Raw genomic sequence first — 24,538 nt, 5'->3', positions numbered from 1 at the left:
GAGAGCCATAAAGAGAGGGGCCGACAGATGGAGGTGGCCCCAGGTGAGCTTTGCCAATGCGACATTAGCTTTCTCCACAATTTTTAAAGTTACTATTTCGCAGGTTCTGCTGCCAGAACTTTCTGAAATGCCAGGCCTGAGTGCCAGGGCAAGCTAGAAAGCCAGCCAGCATGGGCTACAAGTGCCAGAAGATCACAAACACCGACACTAATAGCAGCTTGCCTGATATCTCAGTGCCTTTTTGTTTCTGCCAAATTGATGTGGCCATCAAGGTAATCTTCCAGGCCTCATGGCCCAGGTGGTGTACCCAGAAAGGCAGCCCCAGCCCGGAACCCTGAAACTGGCTTCTGGCAATGGTTTGGGGGATCTAATGAATGGCCTTCCTGGTCACATTCAGGCAGGTTTGCACCCACCTGGGAACTTCAGCTCTCAGAGTCTTCAGCAGCCAAGAGCGATTGCAGAACATCTGTCGGTAGTTGGATCAGCACTCACTTCTATCTCTATAAGCCTTTGAGTTTCCTTTAAACAAAGAGGCCTCCCCCACTTCTGTCCCCATCCACACCCTGCCAGATGTTTGTGTTGTATTTCTACAAAGAAATATCAAAGGGAGCAATAACAATAGCCTTAGAATTGCCCAGAGCAGCTCTGCACTGACAGTACAGAGCCTGCTTGGGATTTTCTCATTCTCTCTCTCTCTCTGTCTCTCTGCCCCTCCCCCTACCCTCTCAATAAATAAATAAACTTAAAAAAAAAAAAAAAAAAGGATTGCCCGGAGCAGGCACCTGCTACCTATCCCAATATGCATGCCTGGTCTAAAAATCAGACAATTTATAACCTGAAGTGTGAATTTGTTTTATCATTAATTGAGCATGTACTATGTTCCAAATATTATGCTAGGTGCCATCAGGAAAGCCTTTGAGGAACTTGGTTGTCTTTCTAGTGAGGGACAAGATTATAAATAGACAAGGTTATAAATAACTGACCTCAAGGTCTAAAACTCAGCTCAAGTTCAGCTCAAAACATAGAAGTTGTGTTGGGGAAGGGCCAATTTTAAAATCTCTGTGCTTGGTAGTAAGATGTTCAGCTCATACTATCAGAGTATTGCCTGTGCCACTCTTTGGCACTTATCACACACCTCCTTGGATGGTCAGTTCCCTTTGTAGGTATGTGGGTATCTTTCTGTTTACAAGGGAGAGAACAGGGAGACTAACCTTTAATCTCATGCCTTGAAAAGTGCATCATGATTGATGGAGTAGTTAGCTGAGGCAAACTCAGGCATCGCCAGGAGTCACTTTAGGGCTCTTTATCTGTTTCAAAGTTCAAGGCAATGGCTTGGTCAACTGTCACATCATTTAACATGTGGGGTTACCCAAACCCTGTTGTTTTAATCCATAGTGCTTAAGCATGTTTGCACAAGACAAAAACCATATGAAACTCCAACTAGTCTTGTCTTGTATTTTATACAAAGAAGAACCAAACATGCCCCCAGTTGGAGTACAAACAGTATATCTTCTCCTTACTTGATACACATACATTATAAGAGTGATTCTTATCAGTGGGGAGAGACTTGGTTAACCAAGGTTAGGGGTCCTATTATAAAGATGAAGTCCAAGCTGCAAAAATGGATATTAGCATTATGGTCTATCACTGGGAACCACCAGGCTATATGTAGCTTAGTTCTTACAACAGTCCTGTAAAATAGGTGATGTCCTTCCCATTCTGTTGTTTGTGAAGCTGAGGCTGAGACAAGTCAAGGAGCCTCATCAGCTATAAGTCTATTGAGTGAAAGAATCAGGATATTAATGCTTATGTGTCTGATTCCTTTGTGGAGAAAAGGTGAGCTCTCCTACATTCACACTCCCACAGATCTCAGTTGGGTAGGGAAGAACCTTCCAGATACCAGTTTCCTTCCCCCCACCCCCGGACCTTTGAGTTGGTTAAGATCTTTGTCCCTTTGTGGTATGGGGTGGTAGAGATTGGCATCCTGGGGTACTCTCTGGAATGGGAGGTACAGAGGGCCACCCCTGATGGGAACCCTAGCTGCTTGGCCAGCAGGATGTCATGGTAGGGACTGAGGAGGGAGTCAGGCAGGAGTCAGGAGCTTGCCTGTGGGAAGGGTGAAGATGAGGAGACCATGAAGTCAGCCTTGGTTGGGCTTCCCACTCTGAGGTCCCAGAGGCAGGTTGAGGTTCTAGGGATTTCCATGGCTCATTGCAACCTGGAAGCACTGGTTGCAGGTCAGCACCCTCCCTAGATTAGCACTTCCTGCAGCTCCTCCAAATGCACCACCCTCCCCCCAGTATGGAATTTGGTGGAGAGACTAGAGCGGAGAAGTACAGAGGCTCCAGACCCTGAGAGCTATAGCTCAGGAATGTGGTCAGATTTCATTCCTTTACACTAACAGGCTTGGAATGAAGGTAGTCTTTGTTTCGGCAGCCCAGGTGTTTGCTAAGGTAATTAATAGGAATCTGATGTAAAGTCTTCAGAATATCTATAGGTTGATATGCACAGGACTGAATAAGTGGCATAGGAATCTTGTTTTTTCCTTAATTAAGAACCTGGCCTGAACTTTATTCAGAAAAAAATGTTTTTAGTATCAGTGACAGTCTATGTATAGAATTATCCTGTAGGAGTGCCTGAGTGGTTCAGTCCGTTAAGCGTCAGACTCTTGACTCTTGATTTCAGCTCAGATCATTATCTCTTGGTTCATGAGTTTGAGTCCAGTGTTGGGCTCTGCACTCACAGCAGGGAGCCTGCTTGGGATTGTATGTTTCCCTCCCTCTCTGCCCCTCCTCTGCTTGCTCATGAGTGCATGCACTCTCTCTCTCTCAAAATAAATAAACATTAAAAAATAAAAAAAAAAAATTAGCCTGTAACTCAGACTCGTTTCAAGTAAATTAGTGAGATTTTAGAGATATATGCTTAGGTTGTCAATGAAAAACCAAACCTTCTTCTCTTTCCTAGACCCATTTGTTAGGGATTTCTGGATGAAGAAGTGGGGTGGAAGTCAATGCTCACATGCTCCTACTTGACTGGCAGGGCAGGCACCTTTCAAAAACCACAAAGTGGGACTGATTGGGAAATAAGAGCAAGGTCTGTGGATAGTTTATAGCTAGATGATCATTTTAGCACCATATCAAAGCATACAGTATGTGTCATTCATTTATTCATTCATAATTCATTTATTATTTCATTCAAAACTGTTTAATAATGAATAGTTTATATTGTTTATAGCATGTATTTTGTGGATATATCAAAGTACAAAAGTGCATCTATAATATGAACTCTTTATTTTTTTTTTTAAAGGATATACATATTCTAAACAAGCTTATATGGACATGGAAACATTTCTGGAAGGATACATAAGAAACTCTCAAAGTGCCCCTCTGTGGAGGGGGAGTGGGATGGGTGGCCAAATGGATATCCATTCAGGAAGGACACATTTGCATTTTATACATTTTACATTTTATACCCTTTTTTACATTGACATTCTATACTCTTCTGTACTTTCTGAGTTTAGTTAAATACCCTTTAATCTCTAGTGCCTGGTACCACTTGATTCAGTAAAATTGTCACTGGTTTGTATGATGAAATTTACAATGAGAGGGAGCAATTTTTAATGGTGTTCTATAAGTAGCACTATGAATTCTGGGTACCCTATTAGAAGAACATATTTGAGCATCAGTGTATTAGCGGGACCAGGCAGCTCAGATGTGCTTCTGATATGTGAACAAAACAAAACAGGGACATGACAGATAAGACTAGTTTGGTTTCCTTACCAATAACAAGCAGCCTTTAAAAACTGTACATTCTAGACTAGTAGTGGTACCAGAAACCTCCTTTCCTATGCAGACAATCTTTGCTAGCCACCTTCCTAGCTGACAGCTGTAGAGTCCTGTCCCTTGCCATTCTCTCCATGTTTTTCTTGTCCCCAAACAGGGAAGACCCCACGGGACAAGGTGGGGCGTTCCAGGTTTCCTCAAGTTCAGTACAGTGCACACTTCCCTTAGTTTTGTTTAAAAGTTTGTATCAGGCTCTATCCTTGAGAATCTTGGCCCAGAAGAAGCTGCTCATTCTCAGAAGATGACTTATAAACTCAGTCCTTCCCATGGTCTTCACGATAGTGCCTCACTCCCAGCGGACCTTTCACTTCTCCCCAAAGAAAATGTATGTCCAACCAAGGCAAGTACAGGGTTGGATAGGAGTTCAGCAGCTAGAAAATGAATGCAAAATCACAAGGACACACCCCCTCCAGAGCTGTTATTATTAGCTGGGTACTGAGGAAACAGGCAGAGGTGGTGTGGGCTCGAGAGCAGGCCGTTTGAATCCAGACTGTACCAGCTGTGGGACTTAGGGTAACTTATTTACTTAACCTCTAAGTCTTAGTATCTTCCTCTGCAAAATGGGAGTGAAAATACCTGCCTTGCAAGATTATTGTGATGATTTGCAATAATTAATCCACAGTGATCTGATTAATCATTCATTCATCCTTCAAACACTGCATTAAGCAGGGTGCTAGGCACCAAGAGAGATTTCAAGTATTAATAAAACATGGCCCTTGCCCTGTAGGGATTCAAGTCTAGAAGAGGAGATGTAAAATTTAACAAATACATTAAATCAGGGTGATAAATGCAATAATAAAACACATTCCAAACTCATTGGTGTTACAAAAGGAGTGAAATTCAGAATTTAGAAATTACTGTAACAGGTAGTGTTTTGATAAGTAAGATGGTTTCTTTCTTTTTTTTTTTTTTAAAGTTTATTTATTTATTTTAGAGGGAGAGTGAGAACGAGCAGGGGAGGGACAAAGAGGGAATCCCAAGCAGGCTCCACACTGCCAGCTTGGAGCCCGATGAGGGGCTTGAACTCACAAACCATGAGATCATGACCTGAGCTGAAATCAAGAGTTGGATGCTTAACTGACGGAGTCACCCAGGCGCCCCAGTAAAATGGTTTCATTACAAAGGATTGCTGATTATGCTTCATTTATTTATTGATTTATTAAACAACTTAGATGCTCCTTATGGGCAGGAAATTAAGGGAGAGATCCTGCCCCCTTTCAGATTCCCATTACTTCTGCCTTGGCTCAAGTTAGCGTTGCTTAGAGGTGGCGACCTGCAGCCTCCTAACTGACCGTTTTACCTCCAGATTTTCCTACCACCAGTCCATTTTTTATTAATTGCTTGGTGATGCTAGTTAATAATCTCTCATACCCGTGTTTCACCCATTTACAAACTCTTTTCATAAATGTCGACTAAAGTGGTCTTCCCTACAAATGAGGTATGGGGAGGACAGAAGGGATTATCTTTATCTTAAAGCAAAAGGAGGGCCTTACAGGTCAAGTGACTTGTTCCAGGTCAAACTCAAACTCAAACTCACCTTCTGGGTGCACATCCAGTACCTTGCAATCCATATCTCTCTGACAAGGGCACTGGACTGTTAAATAATTTTATGGCTTCTTGTTCCTTAACATAGTTGACCACTTTGTTAGTTGTTAGAGCTCAGGAGAAGCATCTGGTTGATGACAGACTTTTGATGCTCTCAGCTACTCTTGTCAAACCCAAGATTAATTAGAGAGTACAATTAAAGTCCTCTCCTATTCCAGAGGCCTTTTGGGTCAAACCCCTGTCATTGACATGGGGGTAGTTTTCATTGCCAGAGGAAGGTTCTGGGTGAAACACCTGGCACACAGGGTTTTCCTTGCTCACTTTCCAAGAAGGCAGCCTGCAAGGGGAGGGTCTGGAGGCCAGGAACACAAGATTGTGCCAGGAACAGCTCTGGTCCTAGAGGGCTGCTGAGTGGTGTCCCAATTCCTTCTTGTCCTGGTGTTAGACTAATTGTCTTCTGAATAGCACTTGCTTCTGCTTCATTAATTTCATTTATTGCCTCACATGTTCATTCATGCAATTTATCCATTCATCAAACATATATGTAGCACCATATAAGCATTGGGGATGCAAGTAAGAGTAAGATATGGTCCTTGCTTCTTCTTTCTTTCTATCTTCAGAACTGTACTGGACATATTAGTCCTGTGCCTACTTCACTGATCCCCACCATCATCCCCCAAGGAAATACCATGATCACAGTCCTCCTGTCAAGGTGCCCAAATGTGGTACCACCAGTTTCATTGATCCAAGAGGCAAGTTATCATTTAAAAATCTCATGGAAGGATTCCAGTTAGTCCCAGTTGGATTATCTGTCCACATCTTGAAAGTAAGTGTATATGTTACTATGATTAGGCCAAACACGTTCCCACTCTTGTGGCCATTGGAGTTTAACTCTTTCCAGAAGGCAGGGTATATTTGGGGAGAAAAGTACTGAGTAGATAAGTATTTAAAAGATAAAAACAGTGGACCCCTATGGCTTTCCACAGCATAGGGTAGCTGGCATGACTGCATATCCACCACTGTGTATCCCCTCATCCTGAGGCGACACAGTCCTTCAGTTAACCTTAGAAGCATTTCAGCTTGAAACCATTCTCCTGGTCTGGTATATGATCCAGTTCTTTCATACCCGTACATCTCATGAGCTTCGTCTTTCCTCAAGGCAGCTTTAGACCTTATCCTCAAAATCAGTTCCCCCCATAAAGAATCTAACATTAATCCATGGATGTGGAATTAATGCATGCAAAGGAATAGTCAGGCGCTGCAAGATGGTAGGTTTCTAACAGGAATGTTTCCAATTAATCATCCTCATGTCTCAGATGGGGAGAGGGCAAAGAGCCACTGAGAGCATGTCAGCACAGGCTTGCTACATGGCTTCCAGTTAATGGCAGGTGCTGTTATGTGAATAGCCTGCAACCAGGATTCCACCTGCTTGTCAGTGAGTGTGCAACTGAGTTGAGTGTTTCTGGGTGTGAGAGTTCATAGGGTCATGAACTGCCATTCACTCAGGCTGCCATCCAGGGATCAGTGGATCTGTGTGACAGCCTGAAGCTGGGCCTCAGTAGGATTTTACTGGAGTACAGATTTGTGTTTAGGCAAAGCCGAAAACTTAGACGCAGAGGCAAACAATTTAGGCTGGCTTCTGAGCTGACTGCACTCACTGCAATCCAGGCAAATGTGGAAGCAGGTGTGGAAACATTTGCCTTTTGAGCCAGAGTTCTCTCTTATCAACTAGCTGAGGGGCACTGGTGATGGTGGACAGAGGAGATGCAGCCTGCTCAGAGCTGTTAGCTAGCTGAATGAGGCTTAAGCAAATGGGTAGGAACGTTTCAGCTCTTCATTGATCTTGAAAGAAGATTCCATTACCAGGCTACTGGCTGAGTAGAAGTGATCGTCCAAGACATCCTAGCTCTCAGAGCTGCCTGTGCTTTGGGACTGGCCCCATTAAAATTATGTTTCTTCTTTCCAGGCCACACACTTATTTCAGGGCCACATCTACCACCAAACTGCTGGGAACCACCATTTGGGCCCGGATGTCTTTTGTTATAGAGGGAACCATATTGATGAACTGTGTTTGTCAGAAAATGCAGAGCTTTTCTTCCAATATTAGCAAAGGATTGTAGTTTTTCTTATTCTGCACCCACACGGCGGTGAGTACTTTACCTGAATCTCACTTCTTTAGAGCACCTTAGTTCTAAGTTCTAGATGGTCAGTTCTGCCAGATTCTGTACAGGTCATTTGTAAAACACTCTAAGCAATTCATCAGATGTGGACCTTTGCTCAGCCTTTGTTATAATCAGACATTCAATTCTCTTTAGCTACTCAAGTTTGACCAAGATCGTATTTTTATTCCCTATAACTTTCCTTTTTCACTTTCATTAATTTCTAAACTTTAAGCTTCAAATATTTGTTTGAAGAGTGTCTGGGTGGCTCAGGCGGTTAAGCGTCCGACTTCAGCTCAGGTCATGATCTCACGGCTCATGAGTTTGAGCCTTGTGTCGGGTTCTGTGCTGACAGCTGAGGAGCCTGGAGCCTGCTTCAGATTCTGTGTCTCCCTCTCTTTCTGTGCCTCCCCCGCTCGTGCTCTCTCTCTCTCTCTTTCAAAAATAAACATTAAAAAAAATTTTTTTAAATGTGTTTGATAATTGGAGTATGACTGCAATATTGTAATATTGTTCAAAATACCTCGCTGCTTCTCTTTGGGGCAGAATTATACTTCTTCACCCTATTGATATCAGACCTGGTCATATAACTTTCTTTGGCTAATGAAATATGACCGGCGTGACACATGCTACTTCTGAGCAGAAGGTCACAAGGACATTTGCGTGGCTTCGCCATGTTCTCTTTCTTCTTTTTCAGGGAAAAACTGAAAACTAGTATTGTAATCACTGAATAGATCCCTTATGATGATTATTTTTAAATGGCATATCCAGGATTTTATATAGTGGGATAAGCTCTCAAAACCTAATCTAGTTCTGGTTCCTGTTTTTCTCCCGCTTTGTCCCAAAGGCTCCTAATCCAGATGCCATCCTGAAATGAGATAAGCTAATTGTGGGAAGAGGGGAGAGGGAAGCAAGTAGGGGAGGTCTTAGTAAAGATGTGGCTCCAGAGGACCGGAAGTGAGAGCAGCTGATTACATTACAGCATGTAGGTTTCCCAAGTGCTGTGTCTGGCAGCCCTCTTGTGCCAGCACAGAAGTAAAATCTGGTTAAAGGGGGAGCAGGGAACTTTTATGATGCCCAAAGATTTCCCCAAGGCAGATGTTTCTGCTTTTGGCAGCCTATTCCTGGAGGGGAAAGCAGAGAGATGGACTTGCTGTCATTTGGAATGACTCTGTCCCTGTGGTGAAGTTGGCCAGCCAGGACTGGTAATGTATTGAGGGGGCTTCCTAGTTTGGTTAGGTTCCTGGAAGTTGAAAGCTTCATTTGTCTGAGAATGTTTCTCTTTTATTATTGTGCTTTTCCAGTGCCCTAGTCTTCGGTTTTACCCAGCACAGAACAATTTGGGTACCAGCCCCAAAGAGGACTCCCAACAGTGTGTATAAGGACTCCAGTTCCTGAAATTGGTATGTTTCTCTTCCTATCACCTGTATACCCACACATTCATATGACATGAATTTGAAATGTCCTATTCATATAAAGACTGCACACTGTTTCAAGCCATCCCAACAATGGGTGAAACGCATTTAAGCTGTCCCTTTTAGTGCAAAAGACAGAGCCTTGCTAAGCCACGCTGTAATTAGCTTTGTATGTTTCTTGTCACAACCACAGTCTGCCCACAGTGAGACCAAGATGAAACGCCATTCCTGCTGACTTTGTGACTGTCTGTGAGTTTGTGTGTGTAGGCACTTATTTAAAACATAACCACAGGCCAACGTGCCTTTATTGAAGCACATGGAGATCATTACTGCACTTGCATTTTGGGTTGTAAGGAAATACAGCAGTTAACTACCTGAAATCTCAATAGTAAAAGAACACCATAAAGTCCTGCAACTGTGGGACAAAAGATTGCAAAATGGAGGTTTCATTAAAAAAATTAGGAAGTAAGTTATGTTACAAACTTGAGCACTTTTGCCACGGTAATTAGAGCTTATTATGTGTGACTAGAAGATCCCATTTCCACAAAGCAATGAAGAATTAGAAAAATACCAGTTGGTATATCTTTGATCCCAATTTTTTAGTTTATTTATGTATGTAAATTTTTTTAATGTTTATTTTTTAGAGAGAGAGACAGAATATGAGCAGGGGAGGGTCAGAGAGAGAGAGGGATACACAGTATCCAAAGCAGGCTCCAGGCTCTGAGCTGTCAGCACAGAGCCTGACAGGGAGCTTGAACTCACGAACCGTGAGATCATGACCTGAGCCAAAGGCAAACGCTCAACAGCTCAACCGACTGAGCCACCCAGGCACCCCATAAGTTGATTTATTTTTGAGAGAGAGAGCACAAGTTGGGGAGGGGGAGAGAGAGAGGAGACAGAGAATCCCACGCACGCTCTGCACTATCAGTGTAGAGCTGGACTTGGGATCTAATTCATGAATGGTGAGATCATGACCTGAGTCGAAGTCAAGAGTCAGATGCTTGACCGACTGAGTCACCCAGATGCCCCATTATTACTAATATTTTGAATTTGTGTTGCTAGTCTTTTGCCAGCAGCAAAGATGACCACCATTAAGAGTTGTGTCCAAAGTCTTCCTCTTGATTAGGTGCTCCACCAGACTCATTTTCATGGAGAAAATCTTATTCAGGTCCTGGAAAGATTAAAGCACCTTAAACTTTAGTTCTAAATTTAGCTCCTCTGAGAAGCAGGTTGAGATCCAGAAGTCCTGAAGGAAGCCAAATGCTTTGGGAGACAGCTTGAGTTGGCTTAAATTAAAGCTTGCTCTCTTGAGGGCTGTAGACACCACAAACAAAGCTTTCTCTACTGTGTTCCGCTACTGTATTAATGTTCCTAGGGTTTCCTAAATGGCCTAGAAATAAAGCTAACAGAAGAGGGCAATATATTTCACTTAACTAACTTTAACAATATAACCAAAGTTATTTCTTTTCAAATAGCTCATGAAAGGCCTTGGTCAGAATTTTGGTGGCAATAGAAATACTGGAACATTAATCCATCAGCTGTCTTCTAGATCACCAGACTGTGAGTACATTAAGAATGATACACCACCCTGGATGCTACAACCTTTATAGGCCTGTATTTCTTTTCCAAAAAATAGAAAGAACAAAGTCACCACTCTCATAACAACTGGAAGAAAACTCCATAGAAACTCAACACTTTTTTTAATGAGAAATACCTGATGTCATATATTTTGTTTAATAAAAACGGAGCTGGTTGTACACTAAGCCAATTTAAGAATGTGATCTGTAACTCACAGTCTTAATTACATGGAGCAAAAGTGAATGGGTTCATTAATGCTGTGAAAAGGAACAGTGACCTATCTGCCAAGTGGCAAGGTGGAAATAATTAATCTGGTCAATTAAAAAGAAACAGATAATTTAAAATGCAAAGCCTTCAAGGTGGTGCATTGAATTCTGCTATCTGGAGTTGCAAATTCTTACTGTCAGTTTTGGCTTTCTCTGTAGACTTTCCTTGTCCTTTTTCTTTTTTTACCATGGCTCAAATCTAACAGAAAAATCTTTATAAGCTATAAATCATGACCTGCTTCTTTATGTCTTATGTTCTAAAATATTTATTTATACTAAAATGTACTCTAGAAATGCTCCAGGGGGTTAACAAGTCCTTAGTACCATCTCCAGGATTCTTTTGTCTCCCTGTTGAGGGTCTGTTATGTCTTATTTTCCCTTCAAAATTGTTTGCCCTTGTTCTGGGGTTTTAATAATATTTTAAAAGTGCTAGAGCGTGAGCCACACTGTCTGGGTTATCTAATCCCATTTATGATCCTATAACCTTGAAGCTTGCCACAGCCTGGCTGTCAGCACCAGATTCTAAATGCATAGGGTAGTGCATTTGCTCCATGGAACCGGAAATTAGTCAAACAGTTACTTTTCTACAAAGGTTCATAATTCCTCTTGACATTTACAAGCAAGTACTAGTTCTTAGACCTCAGGTTGCAGCGAGTGGCTACCTGCAACAAAGCACCAGGGCAGGTATTTGTGCAGAGCAGCTGGGCACGCCGCTACCTCGCCTCCCTGCCTACCACCGCCCTCCCCTCCCCTCCCCCCCCCGCCCCCGCCCCCGCCCCCCGCCTATCAGTCGCTGGAGAGACTCGGAAAAAGGACCCTGTTCGTAGCTTAATCCTTTTCAGCTGGTCCAAACCCAGTCCCAGGACAAATATTAATATCATGTTCATTTTAACCAAGGCAAAAGCTTTATAAAAGCAGCATCAAACAGCTCAGGGGAACACTATTTTTATGGTGAGAGTCGCCTGTAAATTTCTGGTTGCTAAGGAGGAAAAAAAAAATCTCATCTAAAAAAACCAAATGCTGCTGTGGTGAAGTGCGACTTGAAAGTCTCTATTTCCTAGGTGTTAGACTTGGCAAGTTGGAAATAGCGAGGGAGGCGAAAAGACGCTTTTCCTTGATGTGCCCAAACAAAGCAGTACATATTGTCAGCTCCGCAGGAGGCGCGTGGCGGCCATATGTGCGTCGCCCAGCGAAATGGAATAAACAGCTGCTGCCAGGAATCCAATTCCTGGCAAGGAAGCAAACCCAAGTCCTCCTGTTTCCAAAATAAAAATCACCAGAGGGATTCCCCTTCCTGCAGTTCCAGCCAGTAGTTTTATAAAAACATAAAACATCGCTGTATTGTGGTTTATAATAATCCCTTACATTTGTAGAGCATTTTACAGTTTACAAAGCGCTTTACATACATTATCTCATTTGAGCTTCGTAATAGCCCTGGAGAGTACAAAGCACAGATATTGTGATTCACTTTCCACAGATGGAAAAAGGAAGGTTCTGCGTGTGATGATGAAGTGAGCTGGGTGCCTTGCCAAGGTCTCCTCCGGCCTGGCCCCGGGTGGGCCATGCAGAGACCTCCTGGGGCTCCACAGAGGTCCTCAGGGAGTCAGCAAGGCAACGTTTTTGTGCAGTTGAAGTGAAGCTACAACTTCACTTGGCTTTATTTCCTTTGTGCAAGCAAGCATCCATTCACTCTTCCCGAGGTAGTCTTCTCTTGCACTTTTTGAAGCAGCAAGGGAGGCAGGTAGGTTGCAAGGGAACAAAGGGGAGAAGGGAAAAGCTACTCTGCTTGCTGAATGTGAATGTGGTCTGCCCTTACTGGCCGTCAAAGCCACTATTTCATTTTAAACATATACTGCAGAGATCACCCAAGGTCATTCTGAGCTTCACAACTGCAGGGAGGAAAAAACTCAGGTACTGTTCAATTGTTCTCAGACACTCCCACCTCTGTACAACCCTTTGCAGAAAAACAGGCTTTTCTCCTGGAACTGCCTGGCATATGCTCAGTGTGAAAGCAGATTTACAGAAAGGATTTGCAGAGCTTTTTATATAGGAATGCCCTCTAACCTTATAGAGGGCTATTACGAATGCCCTCTAACCTTATACTGGTGCAGAATAGCATGTCCTATAGGATAGGGGACATGGTGGGTCGATGCTGTATGGGTCGTCACAGGCTACTTTCCTTCCGAAATAGAGGACTGCTTTCTGGTAGAAACTTGGAAACTTCTTTAAAATAGACCTGGTTTCCCGGTCAGGTCTCACGGGGCCTACTACCATGCCTTGGGATTTTGTGCTCCTTGGTTCTAGCTGCAGAATTTGGCATTAAAACATAGCTGCTGGAACCAAATGCCAGGCTTATCGGCTTGCCAACTGTGTGAGCTTGAATGAGTTTCCTTGTGGTGGCAGAGATGTGCCTTACTTGAAAACATGGGGCTATTAATAAAATCTGCTTCGTGGGGTTATTGTAAGAATTAAATGATTATTATTTGTAGTGCCTGGAGCTGTACCTGGTGTGAGGTGAGGTGAGTGTTCCATCAGGCCTTGTTGAATCTAGGAAGGCTGTGCTTTGGGCAGCAGACCAGTTCCAGCCGACCCCCTTTTGCTCCCTGAAGATGTCCTGGTTACAAGAGTGGTTGGTGATGTCCTTCCTTCCTGTGTTGGCTTTGACCCAGATGTGCCTTCCCGGGATCCTCCACAGAGATACACAAACCAAGAGACACTTTGCCTCATTGATCTTTCATCTGCAAAGCAGTCAGGGTTTGCAGGAACACAACACATTTTGGTTGACAGTATTTACACAGTTGGTGTCAAAGCAAACATCATGTGGGCCCAAGTTAAACACCTGAGGAAGACTTTATTCAAGGCTGTTACAATAGGAGAGAGAGGCCAGAACTCAGTCTGAGCTCAACTTCACTGAAACAAAGGGTGGTAGACTTTTCAAGCATTGAAAAGAGACAATGGGCCATCCGTGTTTGCTAACTGGCTTGCCCTTAAGGAAAAGTAAATTTTCATATCTTTATAACAAGTTGTAGTTTTACGACTTGGAGCATGGTTTCCACAGCAGTTGGGCTTTCACTCTCCCACAGGAACTAGGAGACAGGGGTGCTATCTCCTTTGATGATTACATTTCCAAAGGTTGGTCAAGCTGAGGGAAATGCTAAGGTCATCTTTATCATGTGTGTTTTAGAAATTGGATGGCGATTTGATGCAGAATGCTCCTCCCACAGAATTCATTTTGAAAGTGAACAGAAGCAGTGCAGTTTCCCTGTTAGGCCTGGACAGTGGGCCAGTTTCTTTGTGTTACCTGAGTGTCCAATCTCAGCACTTCTCTCTTTCAGAGGGCACTGATGGGGGAAAGAGAGAGCCTCATTTTACCTGCTATTTTTAGCCCTCTGCGTCTTGGTCTACTTGATAGGGTGATGTCCCTCCCTTGGGCCAGATATTGACACTCTGTCCTTGAATCCATCCAAGATTCTATGGTTTTGAAAAGAACCACATGTCGAAGGGGAGCTGAATATGCCACCCCAAAATGTGTCACTTTGGCATGTGGATTATTTTGAGCCAAAAGCAATGAAGACCCAACAGACTCAGGAAGAACTTTTGCCTCTCCCTTAACTGCCTAAAAGAGTTAAGATAGGGGGCCTGGCTGGCCCAGAAAGAGAGCTTTACTGGAGATAACTTTATCTGGCCTATCTGTACGGTCATGGCAAACATCTAATTACCACACATCTGCTCTTTTTATCTTCCTGAGAATTGCCCTCATCCTCTCTCAAGCCCCAGGCCCCTGTCCAACTCCTTAGCTCAGGATGGCATATAAGCCTCAATTGGCTGACCTGCCTTTGAGTCTCATATTTTTATGGGGCTTCCCCATACACACAATTAATTTTTTTTCCTGTTAATCTATTGTCAATTTAATTATTAGACCAGTCAAAGAACCCAGGAGAGATAAAGGGAAAACTTTTCCAGCCCTTCAACAACAGAAGAAATGGCAGGACTTTACCTAATTTGGACTTTGCCCTGAATCTCAAAGGGGATGCACTTCAAAGATGAAGGCCTTCTCACAGGAAGAAAACCCCTTATAGATTTGTACTCCCAACCTGGGTCACAAGTAGCTCACTGGCCCTCAGGTGCACACCTATTTCCTTTGGGAAAACTCCATTCCCATCCACACCCTCCCATTTGGTCTACGGAAACCATCTGGGTCTTCACAAAATGATTAGCGACTCCGGTTGCTGTTTAAGCCTCACAAAAAGCCAGAAAGGAGGGCTCCTTGTTGTGTGGAGAAGGGTAGTAGACCTGAAGTCAACTGGTCAGATTCATTTTCCATTATTTCTACCATGGTGAGCTACAAGAATGCTCATTCCTTCACCTCTTACATTGTGTTTGCCAGTGTTACCCAATGGCCACATTAATTTCTGGGATGACACAATGTAAATTGATATTGAGAAGTGTTTCCCAAATTTGCAAGATGTGTTTCTTCCTGTCTTCCACTTTCTCCCACTTCTCCCCTTCCCCTTGAGGCAGTAAGCCCCATTTCTGTGAAAAGTGGTGTTTTGTTTCTTTCCGGCTCTGCCCTCAGTTGTAGGAGGAGAAGACTGCCGGAATAGTAAAGGAGCTATATTACCCCAGGGCTATTCCCATCCCCCTCAGGCCTTTTGTATGTGGATGGGGTGGGGAGGTTGCCAGTTCCTGCGGTAGCCCATAGATTTTTGGCTGCAGAATAGTCCAGAGTTATCATTAAATCATTGTATTTTAGCCACTTGAAGGAACCACTTAAAGCAGATTCTGACGTGCAGAAGACCAAGTGTTAAGGATCAACAGAAGTTTGAGCAAGATTTAGTAGCACACTGGGCCTTTTCGTTGTTTGCCACATACAGGCCTGATTAAGGACAACATGAAGCATTCAGAGCAGCAGTTTACACTAATCTTTGCCCCTGCGCAAAATCTTAAAAAACACCCAACCGTTTTTAATGTTGGTTCTAGGAGGGTAGTGTATTCATAGAGCACCCACATATAAAGAGCATTAGACTCTGGAAGTTTGGGGAAGAGACAAAAGGCATGCTGGATGGTATGACAAGGAACAGGCTCTGATCTGGATATTTTGAGGACAAGAGGATGAATCCCCATGGAAAAGGCCCACAGGCTGTATATGGAACATGCAGGAAGACATAGACTCTCAAAGTCCATTAGGTCATGATTAAGCATGTCAAACATTTTGATCCTGGAGCAGCAACCCAAGAAAAGAATGTAGTAGTATGAACAGCCTCATAAAGATGCCCAGCCAAAAACCACCTACATCCGTTTTGAAGCCCAGTGCACAATGAAAATGTGGGGGTCCTTTGTTCATAAATTATTAAGAATTTGAAAACAGTGACAGCAGAGGATTAAACCAAGCACCGGGACCCTTCTGTGTGCAGAGCCTTGTGTGACCACATAGCTGCCTATGAAGTTGGCCCTGTGTCTCCAGTAGAGTTAATCCAAATGTATAGGGTGCTGAATCATCAGAACTCTGCTCATTCATTTTACGTAGCAGTCAGACAGAGGATTTTGCCTTCTCCACAGAGCAGCATGGCAGCAGGAGAAAAGGGTGGGCTGGACCTCCCTTGGGTCCACTCTGAACAAAGATGTCTTCACTCTGTGGTGGAGACTATTTTCCTGTTCCTCTTCCTTCCTCTCCTTCAGGGGTGGAGTCCCTATTTTAAGCTATCTGCCAGTATCTATGCCTGGTCTGGAGCTGCCTTGGTTCTGTGAAAAGGTTTCCCTTACACATGATTTCTTTCCCGCCTCCCTTCTTCCTAGCAAACACATAGCTCTTTAAAAGATTCTGATTTTTTTTCTTTTGGCAAGTTCTGTGGGCTTTTATTAGATATACACTGTAATTCCAAACTGTGATTACATGATGTCTGGCTTTCCCTGAACTCAAATTTAATATCCTGAAAAATGGGAAGCTTTATTGCAAGGCTGAGGTATACCAGGAGTGGGGGACCTGGGGGTGAGTGCTTGAGGGTCTGCTGATTGCTTTCAGTTCACCTCCTAAAATCACTAGCTGGCTGTGGTTTGATACTTGTTAACCTCAACTTTGCCTTTTAGATGGATTTTTTCATCCTCTTGAGTTTATGTTTATTATACAATGGTTGTAAACATTTTTCTAAAAAGACAAATTATTCATAGCTCTACAACCTTAATACTCCAACTGTTTTCACTTTTCTGTGTTCTCTTATTGTCTGGGATTATATTTTTGATTGTTACATTCACAGTGGAGTTTTAACTTTTTGTTCTGTAGTTGAGTTTTAATTCCTTTTACACTCATAAAGGTAAAACACATTTATAAACTTAATGAAGATGAATGAACAATAAAGCACACAAGAAGCCTTAGAATTGCCTGCAAATGGAAACCAAAGCAATAATCATTTAGAGGCAGAGAGCCTAATAAAATAGAGCTGAAGTGATCTTAGCTGTTACCTGGTTCTGTGCCTTTATTTTACAGAAAAGGAAACTGAGACACAAAGGTTAAATGACCTGCCACACAGCTCCAAGGGACAGTCAGGACTAAACAGTCTGCAAATGACTGTCTTTTCGTTTGTTCGTCTTGTTTTGTTTTTTTACATACGCTGAAGAGTCCTATTTCTGCACTAGTGTGGGACGTAAGTTCTCTGAGTGTCTGTCCTTCATTTGTGATATGAGGGAGTTGCAAGAGATGCTCTTAAAAATTCTTCCAACTCAAAACTTTGAATTCAGCTCGAAATGAACACAATTGGACCCCTGCCTAGTCAGCCCAGAACTGCTATTACACACATCATGAAAAATGTGGTACCAATTATAACAGTCACTATTTCAGCTAGATGTGTTGTACAGTGGCTCACCAGATCCTTGGGAGAACTTAAGACTGGATCTGAGACAAACGTGCCAGCACGTCTGCTGCCAGACTGCTCCGTGAGCCAGTGGCGTCGTTTTAAAATTATTTACTCAGAGAAAAGCCACAGAGTCTTAAGCAAACAAATGGAGGGATGATCCTGTTCTGAGTGGAGCAATCATCCCCTTTGGCCTTGCAGAGCACTTTTGTTTGAATATAACTTACTGTCAAGTTAGCTAACACACAGAGTATACAGTGTGCACTTAGATACAACACACAGTGCTCATCCCAACAAGTGCCCTCCTCGATGCCCATCTCCCATTCCCCGCCCCCTCCTCATCAATCCTGTTTGTTCTCTTATGGTTTGACTCCCTCTGTAACTATTCAGAGCACTTTTCAAGCGGAGAGAGGCCCCCTCTACTGGTGAGATTCATCATCCACCAAAAAGTCGGAATTTGTTAAGTTTATGAGAGATGGTGGCGGGACAAATCAGAGGATCAGAACAGATTAGAGTTGTAAGGAAATGTGAATACCTAGTCTAAATTCTCAACTTTTCAACCAAGGAAACAGAGATCTAGAACGTTTAAACTTCTCATAAATGTGTTAGGCAACATTCTACTGAGGAAATTTTCACAGTAGGTAGCAAAAATCTCTGTATTCAAGTGTGAAGTTAGGTTTCTGAAAATAGAAGCCCTTGACAAATACTACTGAATCAATTATAGGTAAAAATCCCACTTTTTAGAGGGAAGAGGGGAGTTCTTCCACACCCTCACATGGAGTTCTGTGCTCCATTTGTCTAGGTATCTTAAAACTCTCGTCATTCAAGTACTACTGACATCTTCTCGCCACAGCCAACTCCGTGCTGTGTCTTATTTAATATTTTTCTTTCAATTAAGTTGTTTTTTATTTTAGCCTCATCTCATGCAGAATTCATGAAATTTTGATGTTTGTGTGTGTGTACACGAATACAATAAAATAAATATATGGCTATTAAAAATATTCTTCTGTGTGCCAACTAAATTCACCTCCTCATTTAATTATTGTGTTTACCACGCTTTACGAAATACTGAGATAAATTTACTTCATGTTTAAGTCATGTAAATACAGTAGTCATAATTTCATGTTTTCATTAAAGGCAACTTTTTTATTGTCTTTCTTCGCCAGGTCTTTCCTTCATGCTTTACCCTCTGTCATGAATCTTCCTTCATTCCCATTTCCATTCTCTCAAAGCCCTTTGGTTCAATATTCATATTTCCTCTTCCCCAGTGAGGTGAGGAAAACTTTCCCTCTGTATTGCCCACTGGGGACCCTGCTTCATTTGATACGAACTCCAGGAAACCGTATTGAAACAAACTGGTAATTGACAGAAGGAATAAAAAGACCTTTGTATTCTTGTCTTTTTCTAGGAATTGGGACTTGAGGAATATTGAAAAGTGATGTTATTTCTATTTCATCCTTAGAGTCAGTCTTCTCTGAGGAAATGGCACATAAACACAGAAAGTCCAATTTATAAAAACACATTTAATAAATTATTCCTTGAGGAATATAATGGAGAGTCTGTTTTTGTTTCGGGCACTGCGAAAGCTGTAATACCTGTAGGGGAGAAGGAAGATGAGAAAAAGGCTGATCTTCATGAAATCTTTTCCCTTATTAAACATTCCTGTGTTATTAATTCAGGCTTTGTTTCTTCAGTAATAAAGGCGACCATTATACATTTATTGCTGAGTGAATACACTCAATTCCCAGCTAGTTATAGCTTGGTACCATTGTGAACCCCCCGTTATTTACAGTGGATTATTTGTATTGAAGGTGATCCGTATAAGATCTCGATTGAAACCTCTTGTCATTGTAATCTATTTTCTTTGCTTTAACTTACTATATCGTTTCTGTTGGCCCTTATTGAAAAGTGAATAAATAGCCTTTTGACACATAATTTACATTTTTGGGCAACTTTATCCCTAAAGATCTCAGCAAGAGTTGCCTCAAATGTAAGCTGTTTTATAAGAATTTCACTACATAAAGTTATAAAAAAAGGTCTTCTTCCAAAGGAATGGATTTCAGTGACTGAATTCTCCTTTTGGTAACATTTGCAAAGTAGTTTCAGAATCATATAGAAAATTTATACAAAATAGCCTGTGAGAACCCACAAAAATGAAAACTAAAGTTACAGCAATGTAATTCTATATACCTTCTTATTCTGGGAAAATTTAAGCACTATTCAATCCTAACAACAATTGATCTTAAAAACATTAAGACTCCAGAACCCATAGGGAGGAATGGGTGCTCTGCATTTACTGTGGCTCCCCAAAAAGGTTCTTTCTGATGGCAAACAGATGGGAACCCCATAGAGAGTCAGATTTCCGCTGCAACTATCACAGGGCTACACCATGCCTTTGAAATGACATCAGCCAGGAAAACAGTGACTAGAGTTTCAGATTTCATAGAAGGATTTTGCCTTGCTCTGTGTAGGCCCAAAGATAGCAGGAGGAGGCAATAAATTCTGTCTGAGAACCTCTCCTGGTAGATGTTTAAAGAGATTATATGAGTAAATCAACTGTCCCAATCCCCCAATGTGATATGGACCATCCGATTTGAATTTGAATTTTCTCTGTCTTCCTTCTAGAGAACTGATGTAAGCCAACAACTCAGGATAAGTTGGGCCTGATGGGTGGAATGCTGTGCTGTGGAGATTATAAAAAACTAAAGTATTTATTTTTTATGAAGCTTTTCCTATAACGAGGTTTATGACTGGAAAGGGCCAAAGCTGAAATAGTGCAGTACCTGGATTAGCATTTCTCACTGGAAAAAAGATTAGGTTGTCTCACTTTAACACTTAGGTTTACTATATATGAATAAATGCTGCCATTGTTTTCATTTTCATTTTTATTCTATTATTATTGACCTTCTCCTGAAACAACTTACATGGATGTGGAGGAAATTCTAAAATTGAGGAATATATTTTCTGTATGAGTCACGATACGCATTGGTGTTTATCTTGTGGTTCTGCCAAGAAACAGTGAGCAAGCCTTGGACTTAGGGCAGCTCATTTGGGTAGAGCAATGTAATTCTCCATTTACTTCTACCTAAGTGAATGCTCTCCCAAGAATAGCACACCCAATCTCATGAGTAGCTGCTACAATTTTCAAAAGACTGCATGAGCATTTAATACTAATGAAGGCAAGTTTTCAGGCAATTCTTTACAAATGTTGACTTTGTCCCATTCACTTGAATCTAAGGAGTGATGTTGGGTATCAAGGAAGACTGGATGACTAAAGTGTTGGCAATAAGCATAAAAGTTCATCACCCCCTGAATAACACTCCAATTTGTATGACCTAAGTATAGGGAGTATGGTCTGGGTGCCCTTAGGCAACAGTAACAACAACAACAAAAATCGGACTCAAACAAGTTTAAATGAGAAGATAATCTATTTTCCATTCTATATGAGACCCAGAGGTAGTTCAGGTTCTAGGGGAGGTAACATAGTGGCTCAAAGATATAATCAAGGACTGCAGTTCTTTTCTTTTTCCTTGATATCTTCAAAGTCCCCTTCATCCTTAAGTTAGTTTCTGTCATGGTCATAAGATAGTGGCAGCAGATTCAGATTAACAACGCCCAGAGGAAGAGAGAATCCTTCTTGTATCATTTTTTTTAAGGTGAAGGAAGCTTTCTCAGCAGCCCTTCAAGAGACTTCTGTTGCCTTGGTAAAGACTGGACCACATGCTTACCCTTATATTACTCATGGAAATGGGGAGTTATAACAATGGGCTTAGACCAGGGATTTTCAACCTTGGATGCATTTTGAAAGTTGAGAAAAAACGGATACCTGGGTCTTACCTCTAGAGATCCTGAGATGCAGCCGGGGGCACTGAGAGTTCTAAAAACTTCCGGGAGACTCTAATGTGCAGCAAAGCATTTGAGAACCATAAATTTAGACCAAATGTCTGGGGAGTGGAGACAATGTAGGGGTAGGAATGGATAGTGGATTATAAATTACTATAGCCACTACATATTGTTGTATTTTTAGTGTAAATTTTGCACACATGGGATTGGAGTCAGGTTTGGAGGAATCCATATTTATAGGGAGACCAAATGAATGTGGTCTATATTAGAAGGGCAAATTTGGATGCATCCAAAGCCAATCAAAACCACTTCTGAGCATGGTTTTGATAATGCACTTAAAGAGTGATTTTTGACTTCTGTAAAGTACAGCAAACTAAGAAGTAATGACAGTAAAATGATATGAATCTTTCAAGAAAAAAAGTATGAGAATACTCTTAAATTCTGTCACCCACTTAAAAAAATGTCCATTACCAAATAGTTTCTAGAAACTTCAGTATTTTTCACATTCCCTCTTTGAAAGCCAAATATTTCTTAAGAATTCTTGAATGCATGATACTAAAATTCTTTTCTTTTATTTTTTGAGAGAGAGCACACAAGTGGGAGAGAGGCAGAAAGAGAGGGAGACAGAGGATGTGAAGTGGGCTCTGTGCTAACAGCAGAGATGTGAGGCTTGAACTCACAAGCAGCGAATCATAATCTGAGCTGAAGTCAGATGCTCAACCAGCTGAGCCACCCAGGTGCCCCCTAAATTTTTTTTTAAGTTTCACTACAATATGGAGGGATCTAGAGGGTATAATGCAAGGTGAAATAACAGAGAAAGACAAATATCATATAATTTCACTCATATGTGGAATTTAAGAAGCAAAACAAATGAACAAAGAAAAAAAGAGACAAAAAGCCCCAGACTTTTTTTATTTATTTTTATTTATTTATTTATTTTTAATTTTTTTTTTCAACGTTTATTTATTTTTGGGACAGAGAGAGACAGAGCATGAACGGGGGAGGAGCAGAGAGAGAGGGAGACACAGAATCGGAAACAGGCTCCAGGCTCTGAGCCATCAGCCCAGAGCCCGACGCGGGGCTCGAACTCACGGACCGCGAGATCGTGACCTGGCTGAAGTCGGACGCTTAACCGACTGCGCCACCCAGGCGCCCCAGAAAAGCCCCAGACTTTTAAATACAGAGAACAAACTGGTGGTTGCCCGAAGAAGGGAGGGTGGACGATGGGTAGGACAGGTGGTGGGGATTAAGAGTACACCTATCATGATGAGCACTGAGTAATGTAAAGAATTGTTGAATCACTATACTGTACACCTGAAACTAATATAACACTGTACATTACTTATATAGGGATTAAAAAAATAAAACTAAAAAAGTTTTCATTAGTTTAAAAGCTGCATGCAAATAAACCAGAATATCCCAGACTGAACGCCTTAAAAAAATTCAGATGCTCTTTTTTCCAGTTATCCACTTTATATAATCTCTTTAGGTTGCATATCCAGATCATTTTATTCTCATACAGACTGTACCCCACTCCCCCCACCCCCATATGTCCAGCATGTGGCATCCACGTGGTCACTGTTATGTTTGTACATGTGGAACAGTGGTCCTCCACCTTGGCTACATATTAGAATCATATGGGAAGACTTTTAAAAAACTGACCCCTCCCTTCCATTCCCATCCCCATAAGTTGAAACCAAACCTTTAGGGGTTAGAGGGCCTAGGCATCTCTATTTTTGAAAAGTTTACCAGCTAATTCTGATACGGAGTGAGGACTAAGAGGTATTAGTGTAAAGGGGAAAAGGAGGTAGATAACAGTTCTCTTGTTCTTAGCTTGCTTTTAATTTTTCCTCCCCCAAAACTAAGCTAACCCGAGTAAGCAATCTTGTGGGAGAGTGTAAGCCTTTAAGGTCTTGGCTCAAATGGATTTTGCAAGTAAAGGTAAAGCTTTATGGAGCCTCAAAAGTCTCTGGTAACACTCTGTAAATACCTGTGGAAGCAGCTGGCCCTTTACTGTGATTTCTGAATAAGTACCTCATACGTAGCCCTTTGCACTTGAGGTGCAGGGAAGCCTTCTGACAGCTGTTTTTACTGTGGTTGGTGGCTAGAGACCATAATGGAGAGAAGAAAATCACTACCTTGGAGAAGGATCATAAAAAGTGACTTTTTAAAGAGCTGATGAAACAACAGGTGGGTCAATAATCTTTGTGCCCTACCCAGATTGTACCACAGCTAAATCTGTGCCTGCTGCAAACAATATGTGGTGCCCACCCATGTCCCCTGTGGCACACATTTGGAAACCATAATTTAGGCTGACGCTGGAATGTGCTCACTGAGAGTTCTTTGGGAAAAGCTTATTCTACCACCCATTAAATAATCAGCAACATAAGTAGTGAAAGTCATAGCTCTGGGAAAAGAAATGCTTCTCATTGATAGTGTCAGAATAATTTGGAAAATAAACCCTAAGAGGTGGAATGTGGTAAAGTAGAAAGAGCACTGGAATTGAGCCAGTAGCTGTGGATTCGGATCCTGGTTTTCCACTATTTGGCTGTGACCTTGGGCAAGACCTATTATGGTCTGCGAGCCCTGGGCTCATTGTTGCGGATGCATTCCAAATTTTTATCATAATACCCAATTTGTAATTTAAAAAATCTATTAAGTCATATCTACAATATCATAGAAGAGTCCATTTATGATTTTCCATTTTATATTTCACATGATTATTTCTAGAATAATTTTACAATTTTGCCAATCATCTCATTATAAATCTTACATTGTCAGAAAAATAGTTCTCCTTAGTTTCTGAAAAGGGTTAGTAACTACTTTCAGTGTCTTCGTCAGATTATGGATATCTCACCTTTGTTTTCCGGCAGGTTGTCAAAACAGTTTAAATGTAATGAATAAGTACAAAAACAAAAGGCCAGGAAACAAAAATGCTGTATTAAATATAGAAAAAGTTTTGCCTTTCTAATAAACACACAAAGAAAGTCACTCCTTAACATATGTGGGCATGTGGTTTTAGCTTATTATAGAATCTTTTTT

The 24,538-nt window shown here is 41.7% G+C and overlaps 2 long non-coding RNA genes across 2 annotated transcripts in view; both read left to right on the top strand.

Moving 5' to 3' along the window:
• Positions 1-7,524, top strand: part of LOC124514599 (uncharacterized) — a 35,827-nt gene extending 28,303 nt beyond the window's left edge. The window contains exon 3 of the long non-coding RNA XR_006962631.1: positions 7,354-7,524. This is a non-coding gene — a long non-coding RNA (uncharacterized LOC124514599). The remainder of the gene's footprint in view (positions 1-7,353) is intronic.
• A 1,341-nt stretch (positions 7,525-8,865) lies between these two features.
• LOC124515382 (uncharacterized) overlaps positions 8,866-24,538 on the top strand; it is a 28,360-nt gene continuing 12,687 nt past the window's right edge. Inside the window, exons 1-2 of the long non-coding RNA XR_006962810.1 lie at positions 8,866-8,949; positions 10,437-10,521. This is a non-coding gene — a long non-coding RNA (uncharacterized LOC124515382). The remainder of the gene's footprint in view (positions 8,950-10,436; positions 10,522-24,538) is intronic.

This window comes from Lynx rufus, unplaced genomic scaffold (assembly GCF_022079265.1).
Source record: "Lynx rufus isolate CCGP_SWC_20201006 ecotype Redwood Valley unplaced genomic scaffold, mLynRuf1.p SCAF_2, whole genome shotgun sequence".
NCBI lineage: Eukaryota > Metazoa > Chordata > Mammalia > Carnivora > Felidae > Lynx > Lynx rufus.
The sequence above is the reverse complement of the archived record's forward strand: the minus strand, read 5'-3'. Positions and strand labels throughout refer to the sequence as shown.